General features: G+C 40.1%; 1 long non-coding RNA gene across 1 annotated transcript; it reads right to left on the bottom strand.

Moving 5' to 3' along the window:
• Positions 1-1,279: 1,279 nt before the first annotated feature.
• On the bottom strand, positions 1,280-15,962 carry LOC133982317 (uncharacterized). The gene is made up of 3 exons (XR_009925322.1): positions 15,465-15,962; positions 8,662-8,752; positions 1,280-1,376 (listed from the first exon to the last, which is right to left on the bottom strand). It is a non-coding gene; the product is annotated as an uncharacterized LOC133982317 (long non-coding RNA).
• Between the last annotated feature and the right edge of the window lie 294 nt (positions 15,963-16,256).

Raw genomic sequence — 16,256 nt, 5'->3', positions numbered from 1 at the left:
AGGTAAAATGACCCACCATTATCAAATGCTGCAACTAAAGTCATTACAGGCAGTGGGTAAAGTGAATTTTCCAATGTTGATCCAGATCCAAAAGCTCACACAGTGGCACCCGATGACATTACAGCCACTTCAGGAAAGACAGTAAGTTGTATAGTTATCTGACAGGAAGGGTATGACCCTAAAACTATACAACCTACTACCTCACCCCAAAGGACAGTCTTTAAAAACAAAGTCCTTTCAGGTCCCCGTTCATGCAGGTAATCCGGTTTGACACACCTCACTGAACACAAAACAGCGGTTATGATTCACAGAAACACAAATACACATACCACTCTCCTCTGGGACGCCTTACCAGTGTGACCAGAGTCTATGTGCTCAGAACACAATGTGACAACTGGGTCACCCGGTTCAAAGCTGCAGCCGCAGGGGAATTCAAATGATCCAACAACATGCAGAAGTCCCAAACAAATTATATAGCCAAGATATTTTCATATTCAAATGTCACCAGTAAACAACTTAAATGATAGTATGACATCCATAATGAGCATTTTATGAAAAATGTTTCAATGTGAAAACTATCAAATTGCTGCTTTCTGTTCACTTAACTGTGCCCATTTCAAAATAACAGTTTTTTAGCATTTCATTTTTGTTCACTGTTCAATAATGTAGGCGGATGATCACTGCTGAGAAGTCGAGCCAATGAGAACGTCATTACATTACTATAGCTGTGCTTCCCAAACTGGATATCAGGACCTCACAAGTAGTTGCCAGATAAATCTGCAGGGTTGCAAAATTATTAACAAAATAGGACATAAGGAAAGACTGAATTTTTTTTTGGACTTCTCACATCTCTAATCTTTACTTTTTATTGTAAAATAACAATAATTTTACTTTGTCAGGCCTCTTAAAAATTCTTCTAATATAAAAAAATAAAAAATAAATCACTCTTTTCGGCTGAATTCCTCTCAACTGAACTGCTTTAAATAGTCCCAAGCCAAACATATTTGGGAACCACTGCTCTATAGTTAAGCTTTACTGCAACATACAGTATAATAATTCTTAAAAAGAAACTCAACTGCATTTCCCCTTATTTTATTAGTACTGTTTGTGTACTTCAGAGAGGAGAGTGTTAACATCAGTGACCAGTGTAGAGAGTGGGCGAGCTCGAACTAGATCATATCCTGGCCCACATGTGCAGAGCAGAGGGCCGCAGCTGCTGCCGCTGTTAATGTTTCTCACCTGCTCTGTAACACGCAGCGAGGGGGGGGGGGGGGGGGGGGGGGCACTGGCCTATCGCCTCTTCCTTCCATCACAGTTTCAACAGCATGTCAGGTAGCCTCCATCTGAAAATCCCCATGAGGGAAAATCTGTTACCTCTGTAACAAAGGAAATGGAGAAATACTTCAACATGATGACTTTAAGGTTTGACATCTGTAAGATCAATCGCAAAAACCCCAGTGGCTGACAAACTGTGTAATAGCATTTGGATTCTTCAGTTAAAACATATTTCCTGGGTGTACTTGCAATTTGTGTATGTAGTTATGTGCATTTACAGCATGCTCACATGAAATTATGCATGGCTGCATACTTGTGTGCTCCGTGGGAAAACCACACCACCCTGCATGTTTAACTGTCACATAAACTGCTGAAACAAAGTCATACCAAGACAATCTTTGTCAGCATATATCTCTACAGTAATATTATTCTGTCTGTGAATGTGCAAATGTACAGCACGGCACAATACAGAACGGTATGTCTTGAGCTGAGAGATCCCATTGTGTCTGCTCAGTGGTGAGTCTGAGGCTCTCTGCATTATTCAGCACTGCCTTACTTACACCGTAGCCCAGGATGAGTGGATTGTAAGTATGCCCAGGCACACATCCATACAGGATAACTGACACATGTGAAGAATACACAGACACTTTGCATACTGAAGCAGTGTGACAGAAGGAAAGATATGGCAACTAAAGAATGCACATACTCTACTAACAAAAAAAATAAAAATAAAAAGATAAAAAAGATAATGTGCATTGACCCAATTTTCCCACAACAAATTTAATTTGAAGCTAATGATGCCCAGAAATGACAAAAGTTAATACATTTCCAAACTACAAAAGGCTGCAAGCGCATCTGTTTTGCAGGACTACAAATTATGATAGTATTTTTTCATTTTACATTTTCATCTGAGGTTCTTGAACAATAACTGCATAGAAACCTGTCTGCATAGAGCATATCTGCATTCATATCACAGTCTATTCTCATTGTGCAGACCTGCAAAAAGCTCAGTGGTGTGGGGGCCAGACTTCATAAGGTAAGGTCAAACCACACTGTCCTCTCCCTCTGCTGACTGGACATACTTCAATCTAATATAGTAGATGGCTCTGGGGTCCTGACCAACTGAGTGCATGTCCAGGAAAGCTATTGCTTTCAAGTGAAGCCAGTTGCTATCATCCAGTGACAGGAAAATATTCACACCCCCCCCCCTCTCTCCACACACACGTAGAGCAGAATATGCAAGGCAAGCACACACACACATGAACGCATAGAAACATGCACTCACAGATGCACACAAACAAGCATGTACCCTTTTGCACATATGTTTTGTTATGCAATACAGTCTATCAATCAATCAAATCAATCACATTTTATTTATAAAGCGCATTTCATACACAAGGTAAACGCAGGTTTTTAACCTGCTTTTAAAAATGGCCACTGATGTGGCGCCTCTGACTATTTCAGGCAGGGTATTCCACCTGTGTGGGGCATAAACACAAAAAGCTGCCTCCCCTTCACTCCTTTACTTAGCGCTTGTCCACCTGAAAAGGCAGCCTCCTTAAAGGTGTGCAAACTCAGCAAGCACTCCTTCACTTGAAAGCGAGTCTGTAACCGATACGCTGCTTCAGCCTTGCACCTCCATTAGTTGTTTAGAAGTGCTGGGGTGCAAAGACATGCTTTCTACACCTCATCGTCTCATAATGTCACAATAACACAATCACACTGTGGAGCATGCATCAAGAGTTCACAAACAAATACACACACACACACACACACACACACACACACACACACACACACACACACACACACACACACACACACACACACACTAGGACACAATTTTGAAGGCACGTTCATGTACACACACTGACACCCAAACATGGAAAAATGCCCTTTAGAGGGAATAAGGCAAAACATGATATTCATTTACCTCATCACATTTTCACAGTGTTCACAGCAGAGGCTTAAGAAAGCCACTTTAATTCAATCACACTTCAGTCTAAGTGCTACAGAGCCTATCAATCAATACCAAAGCTGAGTTTCACTGCAGTGATAGTAGGACGGAGTGAAGAGCTGTAACCTTGCAACCTGATCTATGGTGTTCTGGTGGTCTGTGGTCAGTCAGTGTGGTGGCTAATTCAGCAAAAGCAGTTGGACATTTACACAGTATGCCTCCACAACCTTCATTATTTCCTTTCAATTTCTGCTTATCCACTAGTCCACAATATAATCAAAAACTAAAGAATTCAAAAACCAGTCCAGGTTCTAAATTTAGCTAGTGGACATTGACATTAAATTGACATTTTAATTAAAAAAAAAATTGCAGCAGGGCTTACATTTTTACAAATAAAGTCATCATGTACTTTCACTGAAATTATAGGCTAGGGCAAGAATGCCAGCTTAGATCCATAGTCTTGTTTACTTATTATATAAACAGACGTTTATGGATTTATATCATCATTCTGAGTATTTTATTAAGACTATTGTATCTGCATGCGTGTTAAACATTTAAGAGAATTTACTTCTTTGGTTAAATGAAAAAGGAGGGTTTTGCACAGTAGAAAAACACATTAATTGTGTTGAAAGTAAGGTAATGGCCGAAACCTGGGCTTTGATACCCAGCATAGGAGGTCTGCTCACTGTAGCTCTCTTTTCATGTTTTCATTAAAGCACTTAGTGAGTTTCAAGCAAGACCACTCTTTTTCAGACTCTTCCTCAGATTTACCACTCTCCATAGTCTAGCTTTTGAGGATGCCTTTTGGCACAAAAGGATTAAATGAGCACATTAACTTGAGTTATTCAAGTATGTCTATGCACAGTATATGTGCTCATTCATCGTTATGTTTATACATGAGTGGTGCACGTTATATCAGGGATGTGGTCAGGAACACACAGACATTTGTATGTGTGTAACCCTCTGTGTCTGTATACATCTACATGTGTGCCCTGCTACAAGTGAAGTCGTGTCTGGGTGCAGACAGGAGGAATCCAGATAGACACGGCGGAGCATTTATAAAGGGAAGCATGGCTTCTGTGCCCCCCCACAGGCCCCTCTGGGTAGCACAGCAGGCATGACCCATCTATTTATACCAAGGCCAGGGGGGAGGTAGAGAGAGGAGGGGGGAGGACAGGAGTGGGGGAAGAGGAGAGACTGCATGGGTAGGTCCTGTTACACATGCCAGGGGGGATGGCTGGGGCAAGCCACAGGGGGATTCTGCTCAAAGTCAGACAGGCTGACCTCCCCGTCACCTCTGCATGAGGCAGATATTGAGCTCACAAACCTGGTGCAAGTGTGTGTGAGGAAAGATGAAGAAGTTTATAGGTGTATGCATGTGTGTATATGAAGTTGTTTGAATGTGCCAATGAGTCCGTGTGTGTAGAGCAGTTCATGTATGAATTAATGCATGCATACTGTGTGCACTTGTGGATGTGGGGTGATGGAGTGCGCATGTACTCACGCCTACGTGCATAATATGTGTGTCTGCCTGTCAGGCTGTGAGATGAACCGGCCCCAGTGACTTAGCTCCCTTCCACCCCACCATCCCCCAGCAGAGCCATAAACATGCCAGGTGAAGAGGGCTGGATCAGGCAGAGTTAGCTGATCCCAGTGCGGCCCCCTGGCCACATCTTTAGAGGTAAAAAACGACCCCAATCATTGTAATGCAGCAGCAGGGGTCACCCAGGCCACTCAGTCTAACTTTGCCAGCTGCTTCTCATCTCTCACACACAGTGTACAGTCACATGTACATAAAGAGACATACACACACTTGCATGCATGTGTGTGCACACAGACATGGTAAGGATGCACAGCAGGGCATAAGCCTATGGAAAGGTCTACATTGAAATTACTTGTGTATGAAGCGCTGGCAGGTGTCTGTTAAAGCTGTATATCAGGATACCTAAAATATGTGTTAATGTGCTCATGGCAAACAAGTTTATTCAGTATTAGTAGTACACCTTTTCACATATTTGACTAACTTTTCATGCTATAACCATAGGTGACAACACACAACACACAAACTCCATTAAAAAAGAAAACAGTGTCCTGACCAACAATGCCCTGACCAACAATTAGTCAATTCAGGTAATATTTAGGGTATAACTTTATTTTAGGGATATAATGCTATCAGCCTTGTATAAAGTCATGATCAAATGGGTATTTTGCACTAATCAAAATCAATGACGCATGAGCACTGAAACAACCTAAATAGCGGTCATGCACCAAAACCTTTCAAGCCAAAGTACAAATTTCATAGAGATCACTGAGTCCATTAGAATATGATGTTTATCTAAATCAAAAGTTCAACTATTTCTGTTTTTTTTGACAGAGTGGATTGTGACATTTTACCACAACGCATCTCATAGAAATACATCAACTACTTTCTATTTTCTGCTCACGTAGATATTCACAGGCATAGTCTTTGTGCCGCCATGCTAATGGAAGCTGGTGAAACTGGTGCACTGCCATGTGGCTGATGATGACCTGTAGGGCCCCTGTCTATTAAGGGAGGTCTATAGTCCTGACACGTCTGCATGCCCAGTTTTGCTCTGGCCTGCCTGCAGGGCCCCTTTCAGCTTGGGCAGTGCCCCATCGAGCTGCATCTGTCGCCAGCTATATTTAGAGGGTGGGACAAATACCTTTCTCCCTGGATATGAACTTCAGCTGACAGACAGAGGGCCAGAGTAGGCAGACAGGGATCAGTCCAGTTTGTAACCTTGAAGAGCTTGTTAGACCCAAGCTACAGCTGGCTGTACTCAGACGCACTACAGTGGTTAGCAGTTACAGCTGAAAGCTAAGGCTGTAAATACAGCTCAGTTAACCACAGTTAGCATTGAAAAGCTTGATTTGGCAGCAGTTATTAGCTTTAGTGCCTATAGTTCCAGGTCTGCTGCCAAAATGAAGGAGGGTATAAAGTAATGTACCCTGATAAAGAGATTTAATACTTTTCCCTCTGTGAGTTATAGAAGAATAATGAATACATTTCTGTGGATTTGACTCACCTTCAAATAAGTTCTACATTTCTGCCTATAAGCATTTGTGTGTGTGGCAGTGCCAGCGAGGCAGCCAGTGTGTGATATGTGACCATGTTGCATGGCCATCTGCTCTATATAACCATAAACAAATGCAGGCAGGCCAGCTTTTACAGTATCATTTCCAAGAGGTCTAGGCTGGGTAAATGTATTCATGCTTTGGTCTCTGGGTAGATGCTGTAGAGATATGCCCTAGAAACAGACCACTGTTATGCAATAGCATTCATAATTCATTCCACAAACACAATATGGAGGCCACTCTGTCCCATATGCAAACACATGGCCAGATTAAGGAGTGAGGAGCCAAAGGGGACAGAGTGCATTCTGAACTGTTAGCAAAGCCATTGACTGTCTGTCTGTCTGTCTCAGTGAGAGCTTGTCTGTGACAAGCCTAAATAGGCCAGGTCTTACTGCTGGAGGGACTTCTGCTATATTTTGCACCTACAATCTAAATCAGTTGCATGCCAGCAAAGATACACACTGATACAGTGAGGCAGTTTGTGCAGCAATTTAAGGCCATGAACAGATATATTAATCATATACAATATGTTCTTGTGCTATGTTTGTGTTAGCTTTCAATATGTTCTGCCCCACCGACACCAAGGTACATATTCTGTATGTAAATATGTCAATGTCTTCCACATTCCTTTAAAGGGAAGCCAATGTTTTAAGAGGTTGGTCCAATTGTTAAACAACCAAATCATTGCTGTGTCCTTGTTAGAGTAATTTAGCTAACACTAAGCTGAGTAACAGTGAGTAAGATTACTTCAAAAATAAGAAAATTAGCAACTCTTTATGAAGATAATTAACTATTTTAAACATTTAGAGGCTAATCCCATAATGAATGTGGTGGCTAATGGGAGACAATCAGTGTGCAAGAGATAAATAATTGGTTGTTTAACTTAAATAGTTCCAAAAGTAACTGGGCTGAATTAATTAGCCCAAATTATTTCATTTTTGTTTGATGTATGTGTGGGTCAAATAACACATTTTATTACTGAAATGTTCAGTCCTCTTTCCCCTAATTATTTATTTTGAATCAACATAGTGCTAGCTATAAGGACTGGGTGATTTTGTGTGGCTTTGTCACGTAAGTTTAGCAATTGCCTGATCCACAGAGACATAGCAGCAGACATCTACTGAAAGCTTGATATAGTATCTGTGGTCTTGGGGTCAGAGGATAGGAGGATTTTAATAACATCTGCACATGTAATCAAATGCCTGGCGCATACAGAATTCTAGAGCTGTGGGCAGCTAGCTACTGTAGCTAGAGGTTGTAGGGTGGGGCCTGGGGTTTGTAAGTGCATATGATACAGGGACAGTTGGGGTTGAAGCTACAGCTAACAGTGTGTGTGGTTAGGGTGGAGATAGGTACATAAGCTAGAGTTTAAAACTTTAAACGTGCACTCCAGCTCTAGTGTATTGTAAGCAGGCAGGTTGTGTTACTATGGCTGCTGGGGAGTCTGGGTAGTCTGGAGGAAAAAGGGAGGACTGATGATGGGTGGAGGGTGGAAGGGGGTCATGCAGCTGTGAGCCCTGCCAGCACATTTGCCCCAATGGAAAAGAACTGTTTATGGCGTCTACCCAAGGTCAGCTCTTTGAGAAGAGGACCTGGGAAGGGTCCAGAGGGGAGGCTGCTTGTATGCAGTCAGTCGGCAACAATTAAAAAGCTCTTCCCATAAGAAAAAGACATATTAAGTATTCCTGCTAGTGAATATTGAAACGTCTCTTTTCTCTAATTCTCACCACTCTTCTCTATTCATGTTAATTTCCTCCTAAACCCAGCATCCAGTTGCACCCACTTTTTCTCCCCTACTTTACTCTGTCCCTCTCATCCTGCTACCTGACTACTTTGGCAGCGATACACAAAATGGCGGCGGGGAGCAGAGAGCTGGAAGGCAGAGAGTGGAAGCCATTTTCTAACAGATTCAGGCCCAGGCACAGGCACAGAGAGAGTCAAGACTTCATATGCCTGGTGGACAATTAAGAATACACCCAAAGTGTTTTTTGTTCATGTGCATTGAATATTATGTTTGTTTTGGTTTGTTTCTTTTTAAATCCACAACACGAACAAGCCATTGGGACCACTTGGCCTTTCAAATGGGATAAAGGCACAATATCCAGTCATTATGATTTAATCTAATGCAGAATCACATTATAATATGTCTCAGAAAAAAAGAGAAAATAGATGTAGGCAGAGCAGTTAAATGCCCTTGCAAATGACAAATGAAACTTGCGCAGCATCTAATTACAGATTTCATCTTATTAAATGAAATGCAAGACAATACAACAGCATTATAATACATCATTAAATAGCAACATATTCAATTTGCAATACATTATGGTACTTACAATGCTGAATCCGCCAGTCTGTCTGTCCATGATTTCACTTGTTGGCCAAATTGTCTGTTCATGTGGCTGAAGTTACAATCCAATGTGCTGCCTACAAGAGGGAAAAAGAGAGAGAGAGAGAGAGAGAGAGAGAGAGAGAGAGAGAGAGAGAGAGAGAGAGAGAGAGAGAGAGAGAGAAAGGCAGGGAGTGAGAATTGTTCAGTCAAAAGAAGGGACAATTTACAACAAGAGGAACAGAGGAAGAGAAAACATTATGGAGAAGGTGAGAATCAGAAACAGAAAGAGTGATCAATTGGAGAGGCAGCAGCAGTAGTGGAGGGCTGTAGGAGCTCTTCTCTGTAGCCTGTTTACTAATAAGCTCACCCCACGGTCTTGCCTGGCCAAGGAAACTCATTAGTGGAACATGTAACACACCGCACCCTCTCTGCTGGTCTGTACACCGGCCAACTCTCACTGCCGCATGCTCACCCAACACCAACACACAAGCTCCTCCGTGGCCTTGGCCTTGCCCAGTAGCACCCACTCGCTGCATACGTGCACACTTTGGCATTCTGTATTACTGAAAGCCTACAGTGTCATGTGCGTGGGTGAAGTGGTGCATATGCGTGTACTTGTGAGCATAATGAGCGATTTTCTGCACATGCGGCACAGTATGTTCGTGTTCACACATGTACAGACAGACTACACAGCATTAACGTACAAGGCCGTTTTTAACGTGTGCCCATGTTACCATGTGCATGTGTAGGCGTGTGATGCCAGCACCACTGTATGGTGGTGAAATGGGACAACGGGGGTAGTTAGTCATCATCAGTCCAATCTCAGATAGCAGAAAAATAAAGAGGGTGATGAAGAGAGATATGAGGGCTGTCCTCTAGCAGACCAAGGAGGACACTGCCAATTAAAGGCCTCCACTCAGCGCAGCAGTGGCTGCTGAAGGGTGATAATTCTGTACAAGGACACTAATTGCAGTGCGGGACACGGCCTTGCCGGGGAAGGGTCTTTTATATATTGTTTCTAACGTTTGTAATTACAGTGCAGTGACTTGGACTGCCGCCAGCACATGTTTATGGGCTCATGAGTAACCCAATGGAGAGAGATTCATGTCCAAACTGTGCGTGTGTGTGCGTGAGTGTGTGTGTGTGTTGTTTGTGTATGTATGCATGTTGATGACTCATGAAGCCTGGGCGAGTATTTGCAGAGGAGATAGTCTACTGTATATCAGTATATACTACATGGATAGCTGCAAGTATTCTAAGAAATTGAACTATATATGATATTTTTCAAACTTATATGTGTTACAATTTATTTTTCATATTTAAAACTGAAGTTTAAAGTGAGGAATAAATTGTGTAGTCTTTAATTCTAACACTGGTTAAGGCACAAGCAAATCCTGCAATTATTGGTCACTCTACCATTACGGAGTAGTATACAGGCTCAGAAAGAAACCTAAATATACAAACATTTTTTTCATGTTGAATTATACAGTTTAAATGAGTACTGAAGTTGAGAAAATTGCAGTCAAATCAGTAAAAGAATGAGGGTTATGATCAAAGCACACAGTATATTTAACATTCATTTTTCAGTACAAAAATGAGTTACACAGTGACAGCTCAAACCAGTGTACTGTTTGTTTTCATCACTTAATGGAGCCATCATAATTCAGCTCAGCCCTGATGAACGTTAAGAAAGTGATGAAGTGGAGGTGAGGTGAGGGAAGGGATTTACAGTATTTTGATAGTCAGAGAGTTGCAGGCAAGGCCTTTCAACACTTCCCAACTCTACCTCCAAGTGGAACAATTTTGCTGATTTGACAGTTTTTACTGACTAAATTGCTTTGGCGACAGTGGAGGCCAAAAGCTGAAGAAATATATGAGCGTTGGAAACAAAACGTTGAGTGGGCGCAGCTCAGCGTTATCTGGAATATCGCTTTGCCTGGCAGGTACATAAAACAAGTATCTGTCCTGACAATGTGTGCTAAAAGACACACGTGATACTGTAGACCACAGACTAAAGAGCCTCTAAAACACATATTGAATACATTGAGTGGTCAGAGGCAAAAAAAAAGTGATTCTAATGAATTAATCTGGTTAGGTGAAACAAATCGCTCTGTCTGTCTTAAACGTGTGACAGAATTCCCTTGATTAAGTTGACTCAATGCTCAGTATTCAACAGGACAAAATGGTCCTTGAGTAAACAAACTTGAGAAGAAACCTGCTGACCTCAGCCTAATGCGACTAGATTGTTGTTCACCTTGGGGGTATTTGAACAGGTTTTTCTACTGACTGACAACTGTTAAATAAAAGCCTGAAGGAGTATATTTCTACTGATTGACATCAGTACTGTAAGAGCTTAGTAATTGACTCACAGGTTTTTGCATAATACACTGTGACCTTTAGACACAGTAGGCTTCCAAAGTGGGAAATTTCAATCCAGCTCCATTTCAACAAGCAGTGACCTGCTCACTTTTCACCTCTGCTCATAGTTTGTCAGTAAGAATATCTGACCTAAATCAAAGGTGGAGCTGCAAAGCCATATTGCTAGCCCATATAAACATATTTTCAAGTTGTATGATATCATCTGACATTTTATTTTACATGTTCTTCATTCTATACATGTGTACTTGAACTTGAGAAACAACGAAATGGAAAATGTGACTGCTTCTATTATTGCAAGTGGGTTCTGCAGTAAACATCTTAATTTCTGGCCAAGTTGTTTATGTAGCAATTCTATTATCTGTTTAGTAATCACAAAAAGCGTATTTCTACATTGCATTCATCAAAAAATGAATTACAATCATTCAAATTTAATACCATATTGTAAACCACGAGTGCATGTTGTATTTGTCTTAACTGATTAAATGTATGGAAAGTAAAATGAATTCAGACATCAAAGTCCTCTAAAACAGACATTTTTAGAGGCAGTGCTGTATGTCAGTCATATCCCTGCCCCTGACAGTCCTCCAGAGAGCTCAGATATACAATATAAATTTAATTATGCCGGGTTTTTTAGTTTTATTGTACTTAAAACAGCACATTGAAACCATTTTAGCGGTAGGAATAAAATAGGCTTCATTATTATGGCAGAAAAAAAAATATTTACAGTGAGTGCTTGGCCCCTATTCACCACTCCAATCTGGATTTCATATTAGCCAGGAGGAAATTGGATGGAATTCACAACATCACAGCAAGCTCATAAATGAAACAAAATCACATAATCTTAAATACCAATTTATCTACTTAACAAATGAAGCAGTGTATTGGTGGCTTATTGCTGTGTTGTACTGGCGAATGACTAATTTTTACTGTGTGTTGCACTAGTGAGAATACACTGAGCACTGGCACATGACCTAAACCACATACTGAACACTTCAAAAGTATCTGGCATAAATACTCGGATCTGGAGACATACAGTATACAGAGCTGCTACACCACACATGACCATTCAAATCTACAAAAGGAAACATATATTTTCAAAAGGACATCTTTAAATCAAAATTGTCTTTCATTTCTATTGAGGTCACACAACAAAAATATTAGACCCACGAATTGTCATATTCTCATCTGTTAATTCTATATGTTAATATTCAGTGATATGAGATTTTTAATATTAAACTTGAATGTGTGGCAATGCTTCAAGCTGTCAGTTTGTGGGAATAGGTTTTTAAAACAAATTCTTATCTACATGCCCATAACATTGCTGAGAATAACACAATATTTTGGGCAAGTAATATCTTACAAATTAAAAAAGTAAAACTTTTCCTACACTATTCTAAAAGCAGAACTAGATAAGTATAAGATCGAACGAAATGCTGAGATTTGCTGTTTGAAACAAGAAAATATAAAGTCAGTGTTTAACAAGTGAAAGAATGGTAAGGAGACACTACAGCAGCAGCAACACACCAAAGGTGGCAAAACTATAAAAATGTGTAATGATTTCCAAAAATCAAGAATGATCCAGCAAGCAAGTAGAGGACACACACACACACACACACACACACACACACACACACACACACACACACACACACACACACACACACACACACACACACACACACACACACCCTGTCTCAGAACAAAATATGCTGATACTGTGTATTCACAAACCATTACTGTGTAATCTCGACAAAAAGCAATGCTATAAAATCTTTTAATTGTTTTTTTATTATTTAGAGTTATTTTGTTGAATGCTCTCTGGTGTGTTTCTCATCTCCAAAGACGTCTGCTTACAGAAAAAAAAGTATTTTTTTCTCTGCAAGGATTCATTCATTGTAGCTTGATGAGAGAACTTTTTAAAATTCTTAAAGAGTCATGATGTCTTTTTGTCTACATTTACTACGTAATATTTTAACACGAAACTCAAATGCATCTAAATTTATCACAAATTAAACAAAACACATTAAAGGAAAGCCAGTAAGGAAAAATAATTCCAATTATTTGTTTTAATTCTGGATTATATAGAATAATAATAATAATTACTTACTTAATTGTATAAAACATTGCACAATGTGCAAATTATTTCCACAACGCTCGTTTTTGGATTTTTCACTTAATACCCAATTCATGAAAAAGTTTTGAAGTGTTCTGATTTCTTTGCATTTTCACAAAAACATTTATTATTCATCATTAACTAGTATACTCTCATTAAAATACTGTGTTGGAATACAATTTCATTCAAAATCCAGAAGAAAAAGTTCAAGGCCACCGTCAAGTTTAAGTTTAGGAACTTGTTGTTCTAGCATGGCCTGCACTTTCTTTTGGCTCTGCATATTCATACAGTACTTGTACTTGTGTACATGAAATAAATAAAAACAAATATCGACTAGAAATATGTAAAATATATTGGCTGATAAAATATTTTTTATAAGCCCTTTTTGTCTGTTCGACAGGATCAATAGGATAAACATTTTGAATCCACCATTTCAAAAAGCCTAAGAAAACATACACACACACACAAACACACACACATACATACACACACACACACACACACACACCGAAATGGCGAAAACTGACGTGTTCACTATTATTTAAAAGTATTAAGTATATGCTGAACAAAGAGAAATTGTTATATTATTAATACAGATATGTATGTTTAATTGTATACATTTATTTGCATGTGTGTGTGTCCCACGATTTTGTATCTGTGTAGATGCAGTATAACTGATGTTTGTTTCAGTGCACATAATGCCTCATTGTGGGCTGTACCAGACTTTTGGATTGGTCAGGTATACTTTTACAGAGAGAGAAAATACTGCAAACCCTCACCGCCCTGCCATCTGCCTCTCAACATGCAACCTTCCCCTGGACTTCTGCCATCTACTGCCAAAAAGGCCTTAGGGGTGGAGTAGTGTGATACTCTGCCAGCCAAAACCATGTGTCCACTGCTAGTTCAGCAGAGCTTATATTCATATGAATGAACATAATCACCTATGTATGGAAAAGCTGATCCTCAGTGTTTGATCACCTGAAATCTTCAAGTAGTACAAGGTTGGGTTCACCCTTCAAAGTATTTTTTATACAAACTCTTGATTAGCAGCTGAACATCTGAGCACACTAAGCACAAAATAAGCCAAAGAAGGAAGATTTCCATGAGTCAACTGCTAATATGTCAGGTTTTAAAAAATATATATATTCAAAAACAGTGATTACTAAGTATTTGGTCTTTCCGTACAATACAATACTACACATCAAATGTTATTATTAGACCTGGGGATGGTAAATTACTATATAAACACTTCATACAGTAATGCAACCTGAATGTTCTATTAATTTGATGAAGTTAACAGCCAAGGATCTGACAAAAAGCAGAATGAGCCGAAGTCAATTTGCTTTATATCCAAGGTTGCGTATCTTAAGTCATGGCAAAGCATCTATTAAACACTTCTCATTTTTGTAGAATTGCTTTATGACTGCTTACACAGCTTTATTGCTCAATCAGGGTTGGTTCTTCCTTCAAATGAAAACAAGGGGCTGTTTTTATATGCATCAATATAATTACAAGAGCAAGTCTTTCTATGCATAAAATATTACTGTGCAAAACAGAAATCCTACAAAATCCCGTGTTCAAAGAAATATGGTATAGATCCCAGGAAATAATGTGTTCAGCAGTAAAATTAGGTGTGCATAGGCAAATTCCTTGCAAATGGCAATGTGATGGACTGTACTATATTTATTCTCTATTTTGCCTTCCTACACGAGATACAAGCTTGGCAAATACTGCCAGGAAAACTTCAAATTCAAAGGAATGCAGAGTATTTTCATTGAAATGTAGCTGACAGTGAGGCTTTTGAGAACATTAAACCGATCAAACCAATCAGTACATCACGTACTTCTCTTCATAAAGTACATGCTAAGCCCGGACCGCATCACTCATATGAAATACCTCCACAACCGTGGCCTTCCACTCATCTACTGATTACCACGAAGTAGGATTATCCAGGCTGCAATCAAAGTGCTATTAATGACTTTTGTTTTTGCATTACTAAATTACAACTAGGTTTGTAGAGGGGTGAGAAAAGTTACAGAAAAGCATTTTCGAAGTTGAAGTAAAAGATCTGTCGGTCTCATATGTTCAATCGAAGATGTTCCTACATTATAAACTACATGATCACGTAGGATTTTATAGTCAGATGTATAAATGCGCGCTCAGGTAAAAAGAAACTTTGTGTAAGAACCTCAAGTACATCAAATGTTTATTTGTACAGGATTCCTGTTAAACATAGAAACCTAGAATGTAAACACATGGTTAAACTTCCATCTAAACCGCACAAGCGTACACAAATTAAAACAGATATTACTCACCCATTTTTCAGAGCAACGGTGGTAAATGTCCGGTCTGGTTGTGAAATTCAGCAGCTTTTCCTGCTTTGATCCACATCTCTGTCAAGAAGAGGAGAAAGCCATAAGCTCCCGTTTGGTGGTGCCTGCAAGATCCAGTGATTTCCCTCAGACTGTCCCCCTCACAGCCGTGCCTGTGCCCCAGCTCCAGCTCCAGTCTGAACCCCAGACTCAATCACAGCTCCAGGCTCACTCCCTCCTTCAGCCATAGTCTGAGCCCCAAGCTCAGGGAAGCACGGCTCGCCTGCCACCAGCTGGGTCCAGTCCTGGTGAGGCCTGAAACAATAGGAGGCCATGAGGCTGTCTGCAAGGCTCTAGCTAAGCCTGTCTGCTAGTTAACATGTCTTTGAATGAGGAATGTTAGCAAACAGACAAATAGCATGTCTGATGCATGCAAATAGCACAACCAGTCCAGTCACAGCCTTGGCTGGGCACATGAATAATTCAGCAGTCTATATGCTGCTCTCCCACATTATTCCCTCCCTCTTTCCCAATGAAATGCATTCACTTGAATAATTGTGGCAAAGTATTCAAACCTCTGCTTTACCAACAGGCTTGGTTACAAAATCAGCTTTTATACTTTATACAAACATGCAATATGGACACAACGTGGCCATGCAGAGACACAACATGCAGGGCTACATTTCGCTGCAACATTTTGAAAATTTGCGATTTACTACATTTTCTTTCTCTTATTGCTTTTTAATGTCTTTTGTTTGCAGTTGGCACCTGTCCCAGAAAGAGCTCCGGCTCAGC

Source organism: Scomber scombrus, chromosome 6 (assembly GCF_963691925.1).
Source record: "Scomber scombrus chromosome 6, fScoSco1.1, whole genome shotgun sequence".
In the NCBI taxonomy this organism is placed as follows: Eukaryota; Metazoa; Chordata; class Actinopteri; order Scombriformes; family Scombridae; genus Scomber; species Scomber scombrus.
Note: the sequence above shows the minus strand (reverse complement) of the source record. Positions and strands in the feature narration are given on the sequence as shown.